Consider the following 18806-nt stretch of genomic DNA (forward strand, 5'->3'; position numbering starts at 1 on the left):
TGTGTGTGTCTGTGTGTGTATGGATGCACTTCAATGTCTCTCAAACCTTGCCATCATAAATGGTAGAAGACCCATGGGTCTCTAATAGTCTGTCCAGGCTTTTGATTTACCATTTTTGAAATTTCCTTCAAGTGCCACAATAGCCTTAATATCTATGTAGAACCACAAGTTTAAATGAGTATTTCCTTGATAGTTTGAAAGCATAGCTTTACTATGTTAATTTCAAGTGAGAATTCATGAAGTTTGTGAGCTGTACTAAGTGGAATAGCCTAGCATATAAACATAGAAAGCATTGTATTATCTATCGTTACAGTATTATTATATATTACATAATTATATCTTATCATGTGTCCAGTGCTATACTAGGCACTTTAATAAGTCATTTAATTCGGTGTACCACCTGAATAGGTTTTCGTCATCATTCCTATCCTCCAGAGCAGGTAAGTGGAACAAAAAGGTTGACTAACCTGCCTAAAGCGCCATGGCCAGCACAGAAGCCCAGATTCCCAGCTGCTTTCATGCACGGCCTCTTTGTGAGCTGCCTTCATCTCTCCTTCCTTCCAGGCTGTACCCTCATCCTAACAAATGCTGCCTGGCAGGCTGACCTTCAGATTATAGCTACTTCTTGCTCACTCTGTTTTCTGACTGCACTTATCTTACATAAAATCCCTCCTGGGGATTTGTAAAATAATTCTTTTCTTCCTCTTTAAAAGAACAGAACTGTAGTGCAGATCTTGGGGTCATGCTGGCTGGAGTCTTCAACTTTCCATCATTGCTTGGATTGCATGTTACCCTGTGTCTGCTTTCTGCTTATCCGTCTTAACTTCCTTTGCCTTCCGTTTGGTTTCTGTACAGGCGTAGAATCTATAATCGCCAAAGAACAATTTTCTTCACATTGTTTTACATTTCTGCAAATGCTTTAAACAGTGTATGTTTTAACGTTCTGTTATAAAGAGCTGACAGGCCCTCTAGCTAATCCTCTTGCAGTTACAATCATTTGCTATCAGAACCCCCAAAGATCAAGCTTTCTCAAATATCAGCAGTGGGGTGTATGCTCATGGTTTGGTTGTATAGATAGTATTGAAACTTAAGAGGTTGTAAAGATTATTTTCCCAAAATTGAAATCAATTTGACTCCCTGTGAAGGTTGATTATAGCTATTGAGATCTCTAAAATAAAATGCCAACTCTTTTATTATTTTAGTGAATAGAGTTACTTTCATTTTGGTGGTGAAATGGCAGTTCTATGCAATACTTTTAAAGTGTATTTAAGAGTTTTTTCTTTTTTCTTTCCCTAAACGTCCATTTTCAAAGGATGATCAATGGCTTGTCAACTTACAGTAAAGCTGATGTAAAAAGTTTGTGATGGCAACCCTAAATGTTTTATCACCTGTCAGAAATTTCAATGATAATAAAAAGTAACATCCTTTAAATTAATTAGACATGATGAGGACTTCAAGCCCAGAGGCCACATCATTATGCAAAAATTGTAACAGTTAGCTATTTAAATTACCATTAAATTGATTCTTATGTTAATTGATATTTCACTTATAACCTGAGATTTAATTTATATAAGATCTCCTTAAATAATCAGGTACAATGAAATATTATTTTGGAAAGAATCTTTTGAGAGAAAAAAACTCACTGAAAAAATTGATTCTTTATATTTGGCTTTAGGTATAATTTCCCAATTAGAATATAGATGCCTTTCTATGTCTTATGGTGCAGTGTGGCTTACATTAATCTCTTATGTGTATGTTGCACCCACATATATCAATAGGCTATCCTTTTCCTCAGTGAGTAATAATTTGTCTTTTCCTGTAACATGGCAAACCGACTATATATAATAAAGTGAGTATGAGTCAGTTATTATTTTTTATGGCTTAAAAATTTTGTACATGCATATCATGTGTTTTGATCTAATCAGTCCCTAATTCATCCTGGCCAGCGTCTCCTCTTTCTCCCTATCACTTCCCTCTCATAACTTCCTGTGTTCTTTTGTTTGTTTGTTCAACCCACAGGGTCTACTTAGTGTGGCCTGTATGTGCATGGCTGAAGAGCCATCACCTGGAGCGTGGGGCCTCTCAGAGACCACTTCCCTGAAGAAAAAATGACTGTCCTTTCCCAGAAGCCAATAGCTCCTCGGCTAGAGGTGGGATTCCATGAGCCCCCAGCCCCATCCTTGCCTGGAAATTTGGTTGGCCTGATCTGGTGAATGTCTTATTTATGCAGTACAGTAGCCATGTCATGTCTAGCAAATACTTTTTCACTGAAGTTGTGTACTACTTCTGGCTCTTAGAGTCTTCTTGCCCCCTCTTCTGTGATATCCTTTACACGTTGTGGGAAGGGGTGTATACGGATTTACCAGTACAGATTTCACAGTTTCTTATTCTGTCAATCCTGACTGTTTGTAGGTATCTATGTTGATCACCGTCTACTGCATACTGATAGGGATGAGAGGTGAACTAGTCCATGGGTATGAACATAACTTAGGGGGCAATTTTATCCATTCAGCAGAATAATAGCTTTAGGTTCTTCTTTAGGGCCTTCGATTTAGCTAGTCATGGGTTTTCGGTCCCATTATTGGCCCCAATATTGGACATGAGTCTCATTTTGTAGAATGGGCTTTGTGTCCAATCAGAAAGTGGTCAGTTATGGAACAGGCGTATCACTATTGTACCCGTGAGTTTGGATACCAGTCATTACTGTATCTCAGATGGTTCACAGTTAGGTAGGGATACTCTTGACTTCTCTCTCCCTAGTTGCATGGAGCAATGCTGTCAGTGACTAGTGACGTAGTCTTCAGCAATACATTCTTCTAAGCATTCAGTTCCTGGATTTTTTTGGGACATTGTTATCAGGGACCTTTTACTGTTAACATTTCTTGATTGATTCAGGAGTTGCTTGGCTCAAATTCCTTGTCTTTATCTTAATCTTCTTTTTCCATACATGGTATCAGTAAGTTGATTTTTCTCTACTGTTTTATCTCCACTCTCCCAATTCTTACCCTCTTCAGATGTTCCCAACCCTTCCAAACTATCTCAGGCAGGAAATTGTTCCTTAAAACATTCCATCTTTGTAAACCTCCCTGATACATCTTAGGCTTATATAGGTAGTTTATATATGAGGATTTTTTTTAACATTTTATTTTATTTTCTACATATTCACTTTACATCACACTCCCTGTCCCTTCCTGGTCACCCCCTCCCACAATCCTTCCTCCATCCTCCCTCCCCTTTTCCTGAACTGGTGGGGCAGCCCCCCTGGGAATTCCCTCACCCTAGAACTTCAAGTCTCTGTGAGGCAAGGTGCTTCTTCTCCCACTGAGGCCAGGCAAGGCATCACAGCTAGTAGAACATATGCCACTACAGGCAACAGCTTTTGGGATAGCTCCTGCCCCAGTTGCTTGGGACTCACATAAAGACCAAGCTGAACATCTGATACATACATGCGGGGAGTCCTAGGTCCAAGTTGTGTATGCTCTTAGTTGGTGGCTCAGACTCTGAGAGTCCCAAAATGTCCAGGTTAGTTGATTCTGTTGGTCTTCCATGGAGTTCCTGTCCTTTTCAGGGCCCACGATCCTTCTGAGGAAGAAGATTTTTAAAAAGCCATTTTTAATTATGTGTATGTGAGAGGTATGTGTCTATGTGTATATGTGTACAGAACTATGGGTGACCATGGATACCAAAGGCACTGGATTCCTCCAGAATTGGCATCATAGGCAATCGTGAGCTGATGGACTCAGCTTCTGGGAACAAACTCGGGTCTCATGGAAGAGTAGTCCATGATACAGCCCCATCTTTGTGAAAAAATATTTTTAATGATATATATCTCTCCATATGGAATATTTTTGTCCTACATATTTTCTACTCTCCATGAAGCTTATAAGATATTCCAAGTTTTGGGTAGCTGTTACACATACTTATACCCTAAGCTGTATCTTTCTGCTGTATAGCACCAGACCCACACATCAACCTTATGTTTCTGTAGGGACTGGGTACTTGATATACACATAGTTCTTTGGAGAGAGCTGGCTCTCTTTCCTCCCATATATTTGATCTGGGAGTGAGCTGGAGTTTCTTATTGCTTTCTGTACTTACAGTAGTCTATGCAGGCTTAATGGAGAGATCCAGGTGTCTCATACCCCAGTGCTGTCTAGTTCCTTCCAGTCTTTTGCTGTTGAATTTTTAAGGTACAGAACTATAGGTTTATTTGAGTTTTCAAAACTTTCTAGAATATTAGAGAAATCAGAAAAAATGGGAGCAAGATTGATGTTCATTTTAGCACAGAAATACCGTTTTCAGACAGCTGATAGAGTAACTGTATAGAAAGAGTCCTTCGTATTTCAGGACTTTAAACAGTGCAGGTATTTCTATAACTCTAATTCAAATAGTAAAATTTCTAAGCAAGTAAGAAGTGTGGGGGTGTCTCTGATGTTTGGGTGTCTGTTAGTCCTGGGAAAGTTATCTTCTGTTCAGGAACTAAGCAGAACAATCTGTGAAAGCCACGGAGAAGGATGGTTTCCAGAATAGAGCAGAAGTAGCATGGATTTCAGAAAAGGTAGAATTTCAGCATTTATAATTTCAGAGTTGTTTTTATCTCACCTGCACACATAACACAGATACGTGGCTACAACAACCATGTTCCTTCTCTCTTTCTCTGATACCTTCTGCCTTCCATGCCTAACTAAAATATTAGTTTATAAAATGGAAACACGTCATATCACCTGAGATCTTTGAGATCTACACAATGCGCCAGCCCATAGCTAAAAAACTATTTAGCTGAAATGGCTAGGAAAATCCCAGGAGTTTTGCTTCCTCCTGGTGGGAACCAATCTGCTCTCTGTACCAGCTCTGGTCAAATGTCTTTTTTAAAGTCAGAGAGTAGGGCTGCCTGATTCCCCCATTAAGTTCTCAAGACATAAAGAGAAAACATGAGCAGTCAATAGTCTTGACTGAGGCTGTTCATGTGCATGTACAAGGCATACTGGATAATGAGTCAACCTCTAAATTTAACCCTTTAAATCCACCACAAATGAGTATCGAGTGGATTTTGATGACATCATTAGAGGCACCATCCCATATTTTTTCATTTAATTATAATAACGAATAAGCAACAGCCATGTGGTACCACTAACGAGCCACTTGCTGGATTCTGGAACTTGTATACCTTTCAAAGGCAATGTATTGGAGGCTTCATCTCCAGGGAAAGAATTTTATCATATGGTCAGATCTGTAGTGTGCTAGGCCAAATGGCATGCTTCTTAGTCATTGGGAGGGTGTATGGAAGGGATTGCCTGATTTCAGCCTCTTTCTGTTTTGTTTCCTTTGTTCTGTAAATCCCTTCCTCCCTAATGTACCTCCTCACCCATGTCCAAGCAATGGGCCATTGTACCATGGACCAAAATGACCCACATAATGAGCAAGAATAAACCTTTTCTTTTTATAAACTATTTTCTTTAGTTACTTCATTATAGTACTGGAAAGATACCTACCATACAATTACATTTTTGTTGAGGAATACTTTGTTTCTGTAATTAATTTGCATAATGCTTTACCTGCTAATTAAATCAAGTACTTAAAAAAATTCATCAATGAATTTTCAATGTGAAGATTGGCACAATTGACTTTATTTACTCCTTTGATTTTTTTTTAAATTTTATGAATGTGAATACTCATATTTTCTTTTAGTTTGAGTGCATTTTGTGGTTAGAATGAAAATCAGTAATACAAATAGAAATATTAGTGTGTTAGCTAATATTTCATGGTAAAGCATTTCAACATTACATATTCCACTTTATATACATAAATAAAAACCCATGCCATCTAAAACATTTCTTACACTACAGCAATCTTTAAAATTCTGTATCTATGGGATTTGTGTTTCCCATGTTTGGATTCCTCCTCTGCTTTGTAAGTTTTCTCTCTGCTTGCTTACTGTATGTTTTCTCACCATCAATAATAATACTTCTTTACTGGCTTGAAAAAATACATTTATTATACTTATTAACACCATTGTTCTTACCATCTAGTCATTAGTGGTACTAAATTAAAACTCTAATATACTACATTTGGTTCAGATTAGAAGATATATTAAGTCAGTTCTTAACACTGTTATCGTCCTTTGTAGATGCTTTCTGAGAGAGCTGGTTTTTCAGAGATGAGGAGAGAGAAAAGTTACACATAGTTTTGCTTTCCCTTATTTGCATTTTTTCCAGCTTGGAACTGGTTATTTTAAATCTCATCACCATCATCCAGAGAAATGTACTTTGCAAATTAAAAGAGTAACATCAGCGATTTCCCCTGTGAATTAGAGTTGCTTCTACCATGGCCAGAGGCAGTATTCCTGGGTAACACATAGTTTAGAGGCTTCCCTCAGCTGTTGCTATGGTTATGAATGCACAAGCACTTGCTGCCAGGACCTACTTACCCTATAAGGTTCCTAGACAAACTGATGTGAGCCACAATCGTGAAGTTCTTTTACAGAAATGATGTTACTAGCATTACTGCCAGAATGATTGCCCAAATCACAAAAACAAACAGTAACAACATATTTCTGTCTCCTCCTCCCTGTTTCTTCATTAAATGATTCACCAGACCTCAGCTAAATGTATTGCCTCCCTGGACCTAATCTTATTATTCTCACTCTTATCAAAGTAGAAACCTTGTCCAAACAATGAATGCAAAAGCTGGAAAGCACAAACTTATTGTGGTTCGGTTTTGTCTTCTTTTCTATTTTTTTAAAGAATTATATGATTTAATATAAATGACTGTTAACTCTTGAAAATCAGTATATATTACAGTCACATCATTTAGAGAGAAAACTGGGGAGTGTGGGATACAAGACTTTGCCTCTCACCATGTGCATGTGTGCATGTGTGCATGTGTGCATGTGTGCATTTGTACAATAATACAGCAACCCAGAAATATCCTTCTGAAACTTCCCCTTTTGTGTCCACATTATTTCTCATAGTATGTAATTATCTTTATTGTTATCTTCCCCTGTTTGCAAAATAAACGTTGGCAAAGCTCTATGCAAGGCTGTGACAAGATGCATTTATTCTTCTAGCATAGAGCAGGAGCAGAGAAGTGTAGGGACGTGGACTTAGACGTATTCTGTTTAGTGGGAGGTGTTCACAGAAGCAGGCAGAGTAAGCCAGGTGCTCATGCCAGTGTCAGGATGGAGACATATTCTTGTGAAAACAAGCAATATAAAGTATACTGAAGCCAGAAAGCTGTCTCCAAGATCTAACCACACTGCAGTGGAGAGAGAAAGCCGGCTCCAAGGACTAACCACACTGCAGTGGAGAGAGAAAGCCGGCTCCAAGGTCTAACCACACTGCAGTGGAGAGAAAAAGCCGGCTCCAAGGTCTAACCACACTGCAGTGCTCCAAGATGGAGTAAACACTGAAGTCTGCTTGATATTTCAAATTACTCCACAAAGAAAGTACAAGCAGTTGGATTAGGATTTTTCTTTTTTCCTCCAGGGACATACGAAGATTTGAATCCTTGAAATATAGAGTCAGTACACTGTTGGGTATTTAGCTATTCATAACTCAAGATGAGTGGGAGTCTACCTCAGGTTAGGAAACAGATAAGACACCTGCATGGCACTGTCCAGGAATGTATTCAGTCATGAATGGCTAACTGATAAGATTAATTTATGTTCAAAACTGAGTGTGCCTCTGTACCTTTGAGGAGGAGCTAGATGACTAGCTAAGAAACTTGATGAACCTTTAATTCAGTAGTGACCACAAATGACCTGAAGGCTGAGTGACTAAGAGGCAGACGAGAAGACATCAGGCCTCTGCTGTTGCTTTGCACCTCCCATGACATTTTGAATTTTCTTTCTTAAAGCTGAGTATTACTGAGTGCCTTGTTGAATCAGTTATAGCCTGGAGCTGTGTGCCAATCAAATCTCAAGGCCACTGCCCTTAACTGGGCAGTGTGCAGTTGGGTTACAGATGCTAGATTCAATTTCCACATGCAGCTGTAAATTTTGTCACAATTAGTCATCTCAGAGTAGAAGCATCAAAAATTAAATTACACTCCTGTGTCTGCCACCTGGACATGATTATGGTTAACACATTGGGAGATATGCATATATCTAATTATAATCCGATCCCATAAAGTTACTGTTTTGCAGAGGCTTTTCTCACATTTTCTTCCACTCGTGTTGCTAAGGATAAACATGCATCATCTTGGGGTTTGGTTTTAATGGGAGAAGTTGATGGAGTCTAGGCTGGCTTTACACTTGCAGCCCTGTGGAGGTCCCTCTGATCCTGCTGGTATCACCTCTTCTGAGGGCTGGAACTGCAGGTGTTTGTCTTCATACACTATCACTTTTAGTGGCTATAGGCAATTCCATAAAATTGCTCTAGCTAAACAGTATCCAATAATTATAACTGGTAAATTCTCACAATCAAAAAGTTTGATATGTGTAAAATTTTATTTTCCAAAAATTATTTGTAATTCCATAAGTGATGTGAACATTACATCTACCTATTTCCCTATCAATACTAAATTTAAGTGCCTATTTCATAGAGATGATCTCTCTTTTTATTGACTTTTCTTTTCTTTTAATATTCTTTATAATAGACATTTATAAGGACGGAGAACATCCTTCATGTATCTGTCATACGGAGATAATTTGGTTAAAAATCTCAATGCTTAGCCCTCAGAACACTTCTCATTGAATAAATACATATCGTTTTTATAACGATATAAATAAATCGTAGCTTTTCTGGTTCTTTTTCAATCTCCCTAGTGTTACACACCCATGCTAAATCTCTTGTTTGCATTATGTAATATTCTTATTGATTATTTGGGCATTTCACAACATGGACCCCACTATAATAACTCCCAGTCCTCCCAGGTCTGCCGCTCACCCTTCGGACCTTCACCCCTCCAAAAAGGAAGAAAAATAAACAGAAAACAAGTCTAATTAGTGTTGCCCATATACTCCCTGGAGCATGGTCAAGCTCTCGGTTGCTGTCCTCATCAGAAGCCATCGACTGTGAAGAGCTACATTCTAGCAGTCCTGTCATATACAACTTCTTCAGAGTTCTCTTCTGAGGTTTTCTGTTACTTTTTTGGGTGTGGGTGCATATAGGTATAGGTAGAGGGTTGTCACAAGCCTCCTACGTCCTTCTCTCTCAACTGTGAGTCTGCATTGATCAATACCACTGCAAAAAGTAGCTTCCTTGCCATTACCATCTGCAGGAGCAGGGATTGTGGAAGTCCATTTGGTTTCTGGTGGCAGCACAGCCACTCTGCCTCCTGTGTCTCATGTGGTACAGACCTCACTCAGTAAGGTCTCTGGTGGTGTTATGAACCACGGAGGATATCAACACGGTCTCCAGCTGCAGCAGGACCACAGACTTCAAGATGATTCTGTCCAGCAGCATAGGCCAAGACTACCACCTCAGGTGCCTTCACAGGTCACTCATATCCACATGGCTGCCACCACGGTGTCTCTTATGTATTTAGCATTCTGCAACTTCATTGACAGGCATTCTTACACATGCTGCTGAACATTTGTTCATTTACCTGATATGTATTTTTAAAGCTAGAATTTCTGGGTCAAAGGGCTTATATAGGTCTGAAGAGATGGTTCACCAGTTAATAGCCTATCCTGTACTTACAGAGGACCCATGTTTGGTTCTCAACACCTACATGGAGCTACTCAGAACTGCCTCTAACTCTACCTCCAGGGCATGTGACATATTCTGGTCTTCTTAGTTTTACACACACACACACACACACACACACACACACACACACACACGTACACTCACTATTACTTTTATAAATAGTGTGCATGTATATATGGAAATTGTCTCTTGTGAATGCCAATAAACCTTTGTCCACAGTGCATACAATTATCTCTTTAAATACACTGTATCAGTATTGAAAGGAATGTTTTAATATTTAGCAATATAGTAAGTATGGGATATTTTGAATATTAAAGTTTAGATTCAGTAGAGTCTCTTGCATTTGGTATTTATTCAGTTTTATTTTTATTTCTTTCATCATAAATTACCATTTTCTTTTCTTAACCCATTTTTTTTCTGGTAGTTTATCTTTTCTTCAAGTACTAGGTACATAAATGTATTGTGTATCTCATAATTGTAACTTCACTTTTAAATTTGATTATGGTAGTTTTATTGAGCTTGAATTTTGTATACTTATGAAGAAAAATTTATAAACTTCTGGTAAATTTTTTGCTAAGTATTTTTTTCTCCAAATTATTGACTCACTAAAAATTTTCCTACATTTTACTTTAATTTAGAAAATCGTCATTGACTCAGTTTGATATCTTTTTACTGAATTTTTCTAATACCAAAACTTTTTCTCCTCTATCAATTTGTGACATTATTTTCTCACATATTTATAACTACTAGATATCTTCTGTCAATAATATTTAAAATAAAGTCTAATAGAAAGAACATGTCCCTATTACAAACTTGGAGGTGTGTTTATTTTTTCACCATTTAATATTAAATATTTTATGGGAGATTGAAAGAGACATTGATTTATTGAGAATCTTCAGCATAACTTTCTGAGGTTTCTCATAGAAATAGTTCTCTGTGTAGTCAAGAGGAGCTTTATGATTCCTTTGAAATATTTATATATTTTATGACTTTATTTTATATGTTTATTGTAGTAGAAATTCTAGAAAACCATTATATCTAGCATGAACATTAGGATGAAATAGTTGCCTTCTAGAAGTACTTTGACCTTGAAGAAATGGTTGCAGAAAAGTCATTGGTTTTCAGAAGTTGTTTTTATGAAGGAGCTTTACAATTGTTGCATGACTTTGCAATCCTACCACACCTGGAATGTCTTGCATTATTGAGGACTTTAAATACTACACAATAAGGAGTAGAGATGCAGGGGCAGGATGTTTCACAAGACATATGGGTTAGTTAGATTAGGGACTTTGGTATGAGGAATAATCAGTAAATATGCTTTCGAGCTGCTCTTTGACGTTCAGTCCACAAAGGCTGGATGTTCCTGATGCCAGCAAGGCCATAACAACTTTCAGTGTCTCTCTTTGATTGACCTGAGAATCTCAGAATACCAACAACTTATTCTTACATTTTTTAAATATATGGTTATGTGGTAAAGGCACACTCATATCTATCTCTATCTCTAACTCTATCTATGTATATCTATGTAATCTATTCTATTCTCTATCTATCTATCTATCTATCTATCTATCTATCTATCTATCTATCTATCTATCATCTGTAGTTAAAATGAAAGTTGTATTTCAAATGTCATGAAAGTGTTAGTAAAATGCAAACCCCATAGTATTTATATAATATGCATTCAGACAGTCTCTACTGAGGTCAGTATGTAACCCTGTCCTCACCCATCCCAGCCCCTCCCCCTCCTCTTTCCCTCTCTCCCTCTCCTTCCTTCCCCTCCCCTCCCCTCTTCCCACCTTTGCCCCATCTCCTTGCCCCCTCCACCTCTAGATCCTCTCCCCTCTCCCTTTCCATTTCCCTCTATATCTTTCTGGACAGCCTTACCATATTGTCCTGGGTAGCTAGGCTGACCCTACACTTACGGACATTTACCTGATTCTACCTTCATGGTGCTGGGATTAAAGGCATGTATTGCCATACCTAGCTTCAGATGTAACATTTTCAATGGTAAACATCTATTTATACTCTTTCTTTATCATGACCCTATCTCTCCTTCTAGAGATGATTAGTGGCTTTATTTTTTCTAAGAATATCTCCCTGTATTTATAATTCTAACATCTACATGTTTATTTACAAGTGATGTGGTTTTGTTGGCTTAATATTAAATTGAAACAAACAGCCAATGTTTCCAAACTTGCTTAATTAATTTTTTACATACTTTATACTATAGTATAAAGCTGATACCCTTTACAGAATTTTTGTTAATTTTTTCAAAGTTAAACAGTTTGCCATCTGTTATTTGTAAATTATGATACTTATATTTGCTTTCCAAATGCTTATAACTTTCATTTTAATGTATTGTGTCTTGGCTAATAATTATGGATGAATAATATTTGTTACAGCTAAAATAATAATGGTTACACTGTTGAAAGAATAGTTTTTTTCACATATTTATGTCCATATTATTAGCATTTCACTATTATTTAATATGTGTAATTGTTTTGCAATGTGTATATCAAATAAACACTTACATCAAGCCTGTTTTATATTATAAGCACAATCATTATCCTGTGACATTTTGCTGTCACTTAAGGTTATCATTTAATTTTGTTATTTTGAACATGAAATAAAATTTGTAGCTAGCTTCACATTTCTTCAGCTTACTTGTTACATATCCTCTTTTTGTATGCATGGTAAATTGTACCTTTTCAGTTATAATTTATACATTTGAGTTTTGTTTTTTTATATAATTAGTTTCAGAATGCATTCCAGTATTATAACTAACATTTTTTTCTGTTATCAGCTTTTCCACTAAGTAATCACAGCTCCTGTAAATTATATTTCTCTCTTGCATGCCCCCACTCACCAAGAACATACCACGTAGACTTGCTTTAAACCCTTGATTCTCCTGTCCCAACCTACAAAGTAACTGGACAACGTATGTGCACACCCAAGTTTATTTTAAAATTTTTCTTAGTTTGGGGATTCTTGCTTCTACCCTAGAAGAGATGTTGGTGACCCTATTTGCCCTCTTACATATAACAAAATGCATAAATATATTTAAAATGACTTCAGACACCCAATTAAGGTTATCACAGAGCTGTGACCTCCAAGAGAATGGACACCGACAGAATAATTCACAGAAAGTCTACAATGTTGCAGCCTCAAGATGGTTCCCAGACTGTATTTCAGAGAGGAAATAATGAACCAGAGTCTGGTTAGTTACAAAGAAAGATTACAGCTCAATGAGGTCAGCAAGCTGAGTTTTGCAGAACTTTGCCAGGAAGGAATCCAGATATATGAAAAGACAAACTGAATTCTTAATGCAAGACCCTTATGATTTTGGATAAGTACAGTTTTGCACACTGAAATTTTACACAGAAAATGCCAAGCCAAGAAGATATAATTGAAGAGCAGAGGATGGTAACTTCTAGAACGGCTGAGGTCTGGGATGATTAAAATATAGGATGCCCAGCTGTAGTTCTAGAAGGGTATTGGAATAATGCTGGAACTAAGAATCCTGTGGTCAAGTCCTCAAATATCAGAAAAGCAATCTTTGAGAATACCCAACTAGTGCCAAGATACTTAGCAGCAGGAACCAGGGACTAATACAAGGAAGAGAGAATGTTGTTCACCACAGCTAGAGGCTCTGACGGAAAGGCAGAGGTTTTGATTTTTTTTTTTTTTGGGTTTTTTTTTTTTTTGGTTTTTTCGAGACAGGGGTTCTCTGTGTAGCCCTGGCTGTCCTGGCTGCTTGTGGACGTTGTACATCGTGGTGCGGAGCCTAGTGCGCACCACGATGTACAACGTCGATTAAAGGCGCGCGCCACCACGCCCGGCTTTGTTTTGATCTTTTTTAAACATGGAGAATTGCTTCTTATGTCACATTCTCTTGAACATTTCAGTATCTTTCAAGCAAGCTGAAGTTTGTCTTAAAATCCTGCCCACTGAACAGGCATGAATATCTCAACCGCTGAATTCTATCAAACATTCAAGGAAGATAATATAGAGAAAATTCACAAATTCCTCCAGCAATATGAAAAATCAATAGGAGGTAAGTTTTGGTGTGTTGCTAAAACCAAGGGCATCACAAGGAGGAGCTTTAGAATATCATATTCTATGAACAATAAAATTCAGCGAGCTATAAAAAGGTTACACATAATAAAATATAAAACAGAATCCATCGTAATCATTGACATATGGTATGGGGACATAATGGAGCAAGTTGTCAGATCTACTTGATTTTACCCTTGTAAGGTGTGAATTTTGTGTAAACATTGCCCATAATTTATAAGGAGAAACTTGTCATGTTAAACTTATACTGTCATTTTCTTGTGTGAGAGCATTAACTGGAATCTAGTTCTTGAATCGTATAAGCAATAGTGGAGTTAGAAAGGCATTTGATTTTTCCTAACTTTACTGTTGATATATTCATTGTTTCATATTAGGTTAAAGTCAGGGATATTTGTAGAAATCAAATATCTTCACTGCACTTAACATTTAAAATATGTGTGTGTGTGTGTGTGTGTGTGTGTGTGTGTGTGTGTCAGAGAGAGAGAGAAGAGAGAGAGAGAGAGAGAGAGAGAGAGAGAGAGAGAGAGAGAGAGAGAGAGAGAGAGAGAGAGAGAGAGAGAGAGAGAGAGAGAGAAAGCGCATGTGTGTGCATGTGTTGGCAGATGGGCATGTTACAGAGCACATGTAGAGATGAGACGTCAACTTGCACAAGTTGGTCCTCTTCTTCTACAACTTGGCTTCAGGGGTTGAACTAGGGCCTCAGGAAGCAGCAAGTGCCATTTCTTGCAAAGCCGTCTCAGTAGCCCTTACATTTAACTTTCCCCTCACCCCTGATTTGGAGTTTTTAAAAACAGCATCTTCTGACACTTATCTATTTGATTATGCAGATATTTTTATTTTGTTCTTTGGGTATATCGAATTGTATTGGTAGATTTTTTAATGTTAAACCATTCATGAAAGACTAGTAAAAATTAAGCTTGTTTATTTATAATTTCTAAGTTGTGAGTTTTGCTTTGACTTTTAGAAGTAAGACCAGTCTCTTGTTTTTGTCTCTGTTGTAGCTTTTCTCATCTTAGAATTATAGTTAGATTATAAGTAAATTCTGAGATTTTGTTTCTTATCATATACAATGCAAGCTTTGGGTATTTTTGTATTCCTGGCTTTAGAAGCTATCTGAGCCATACACCTTCTTGTGAATATTTGACAACTTTCTCTAGTTCTCCTAGGTTATTGAATTAATTTTGGTAATTTGTATTATCTATTAGGAATACTTTGATTTTTGTAAGATGTTCTGCTTTATAAAAATTGAGTTAAGCATATTTGAACATTATAGTCTAATTTTAAATATGCTGTGCATGATTTGTTATATTGCTTCTGCTTTCTCATTTATATCAAATTAACCTTTCACGATTGCCTCCATTTTATTGGTTTTCCCCTCTCAGAGGAATCTATTAGATTTATTTGTCAATTGCATGTTTTCTGTAATTTCTCCTTATATTTTAGGTTATTTCACTGCTCCTTTATGGCCTCCAGTTCTTAATCTTGGCTCATTTGTATTTATTAATTTTTTATTTTCATGGGAAGACATTTAAAAGTATGACCACATTCAAAACAGATTTTTCTAGCTTCTGTATATTTTCATGTACAAAGCTTTTCTGAAAAAATTGTCAGTGTGTCTATTGCAGTTTTTGTGTCTGATTTTGCATTACATCTTAGAGAGTGAGGAGCCAGCAAAGGTTTTGACCAAGGAAGTGATACAATCAAATCTATAAGAAATGCCTGATGGCACAGTGGAGAATAGATTGCAATAAAGTGGCACTTTGGATGTGGTTTATGTTGGCCGCAAGAGCCTACATAAGTGGTGATGGTTCTGATAGGAGCAGAAGTCATTCATGCTGCTGATCCTCACAGAGCTAGAGAAACGGAAGAAGAGGGGGAGGTAGTGACTGACCATAAGCATAGGCAGACAGGCAGGGCCAGCTCCCTCTAAGATGATAGCATCAGATGAAGTGATAATCCAGAACACAAGCCCAGTGAGTTTTCAAACAGAGGATGAGAAACAGCTTTGCAAATCATCTGACATTAGCAGACCATCCACAGACTCAGTGCTTCATAGAAGACACATCAGGCTTGGCTGGGAAAAACGTCACTCCAGTGCCAACCCAGCCAGAATGGCAATCTTAAGTTCCACAATAGAAGAGAGGCTCTACAGAGAAATGGAGAGATTGTGCCTAGATGGGGCTATCCATGGTTTCCACTGGCATGCTAGCAATGGGCCAGGATGGACTCAGTGTGATAGGCATTCTTAGAGTCAGATTGGGGCATCACATCACCTGTTCCCTAAGGCTGGATCTTCACCCAAAGGCAGTCTCTTCCTCTTTTCCCTATATTCTCATCCACACTTTGCTTTTTCTTTTTTCTTTGCTGGGGCCCACCTTATCATTCCCTTTTCAGGCCTGGCCTCTGCAGTTCCCACCCGATGGATAACTCTTTTACATCTTGCATCCTTGTCTCCTCTACAACATTCTTTTTTTGACATTTTTCAATTAAAGACTACTTACTTTCCAAGCCTTGGGCTGTGAATTAATCATGCCATACAGACCAGTAAGAGAAGCTGGCTCAAGTTATTTAAATATTGGCTTGGAAATGAGATAAATGAAGGCTGTCAGTTCTTGAGGGTCCTGAGTCCCAGAGGGAAAGAAAGCCAATTGAGATAAGGCATTATCCCACCAAAAGCATTTGCTGACTCCCAGCTGGGAAAAGCCAAAGGAACTGTAGTCTTTGAAGCTAGGTGTACTGAAAGCATATTCAGAATCTCCACAGGTTTTAGATGACAAAAATTAGACTTCAGCATGTGGCTTGAGAAGGCAATCTTCCAAAGAAGGGTACATTGAGGTGGTTTCCTCTCAAGACATTTGTCCGTTTGCACAATAGGTGGTGTCATTCGAGTGTTAAAAAGGTTGAGCACAAAGAAGACTGGGAAGCCACTCAGACATTTCCAATATCTCTGATGTTCATAAACAAGTTTAGTTCTGAAAGCCTGAGAAGGAGGAACAGCATTGGTATATATTCCTGACTTCTAATTATGTCCAAATCAGTGGGCTCAGGTCAGTAATCATGGAAGTTCTAAAAGTCATTTTTCAAGCAGATCAATTCAAGATTAGATTCAGATCTGCCTTCAGCAAGAAAAATATTGTGTCATTTTCTGGACAAAGTAACAGCTCTAAATAATTTTTATTAGCTTTCCATATGCATTTCCTAGTATACATTAAAATATTATGAAGCATGCTTGATAATATATTAGAGAAAACAAAAAGGTAAAAACTATATAAACTATAGGAAACAATATCAATGATGAAATCATATGACTAAGAATCATATAAAAATTTGAAAACCGAAACATCAGAAATAAATATAAATCTAAACAAATAAATCAGCAAAGAACTTAAGAGTTGAATAGCGCATTTTGAAACACAAAGAAGACTTGGAAGATCATTCTATCAGATTATAGGACTAATCTAGCCTAGAGCAGGAAGGTAGTGATGTCTGGGAAAATAAAGGAAAAAACAAAGATGCTTGGAACATGGAAAGAATGTCTTAAGAGACATGGAGTTGAATGAAGATAAATGAGGCAAACTTAAGGAATATTACTGAGGAGCTTTTAAAATTAAAGAAAGAATCCTAAGTCAAAGATTTAAGAAAGGATATAAAACCCAAAGTAAATAAATATTAACAGCAATAGATAAACCGACAAAATATTGATTCATACATAGTTTATAACAACAGTGCTGGAACCGCAGACAAATACATAACCTTAAAAATCACCTGGCCAAATGATGGATTGCGTCTTAGGAATAGTTGACTCACATAGAATCTTGTGATGCTCTCAGAATGTGCTATATGCTGCTCCATCTTCATGGTACTGAGCACATTGGTTGCTTTGCCAATCACATCTTGCAAGATGGAGTGCTATCTGTATTAACTTTCTAGCATGTACTGCGTATTTGTTCTGTAAGTTAACAAATGTTTACTTCATGTCTTTTCTATCCTGGACAGCATTCCATACCCTACAGACACAGAGTTAACTGAGGTAGACACAGTCATTTCCTCTATAGAACTCTTCTTTGACATTCAAAATAAGCTGAACTGGATGCTTTCTGACTCTACAAACACCCAAAGTCTGGAAATAGATCTGCCAGATCACTTAGGACTGATCTGCATCGTCAGATTCACTGCATGAACTGTAGTCCATGCTTTATTTAACCAGCTATTCCATCAGACTGTCTAAGACTGTGAACCAAGGACTCTCATGGGTTGGTGAGTGCTGTGGTAAGCGTTCGGGACAAGCAACATGACTCCTGTTGGACATGGACTGAACTAAGTACAAAGATACTGTTGGCTTCAGCATCAGATCTGTTCATTCATTTCAATGTTATGTATTGTTGAAGCTTTTATAGTGATCAAGCAGAGTGTAGCATAAAATATAACATAGAAATGATAGAAGAATTGGTTGTTACTAATGTGGCTCAATGATTTGAGAAAGTCAAAGTTGCCAACAAATACAAAACACTTATTAGGTGTTTAGACCTGACTACTTAATAAAAAAAGAATTGGTCAGCAAAACTGACTGAGTGAAGGCAATAGTTTCTATCATCCAGAAAAGTCTATAACCGTGATTAATATGGGAATGGGCTTCTCAATGCATGATGACTAATGAGTGAATGAATTACTGTGTGTATGGCTGAGACCAAAAACAAAGGGATAAAGATCATTAGGAAGCAAAAGGGTACCTTTATATTAACTTTTCTTTGAATACAAAGCAAAATCTAGAAAAGTACCTTCATTTAAAAGGCACACAGCTTCAAAGCATCATTGGTGATTTTTGTCTGATACTTTATGAAATTCATTTGTACTACTTTATTTACCATTGAGCATGATATAACTTGTGACTTGTGGGGCTGCAGAGGTGGCTTAATGGTAAAGAATATGCATTGCTCTTCTGGAAGACCCACCACCCTTGTCAGGCAGCTCACAACTGCCTGTAACTGCAGCTATCGGGGATCGGATACCTCTGGCCTCCCTGGGATCTCTCTCTCTCTCTCTCTCTCTCTCTCTCTCTCTCTCTCTCTCTCTCTCTCTCTC

Source organism: Mus pahari, chromosome 17, assembly GCF_900095145.1.
Source record: "Mus pahari chromosome 17, PAHARI_EIJ_v1.1, whole genome shotgun sequence".
In the NCBI taxonomy this organism is placed as follows: domain Eukaryota; kingdom Metazoa; phylum Chordata; class Mammalia; order Rodentia; family Muridae; genus Mus; species Mus pahari.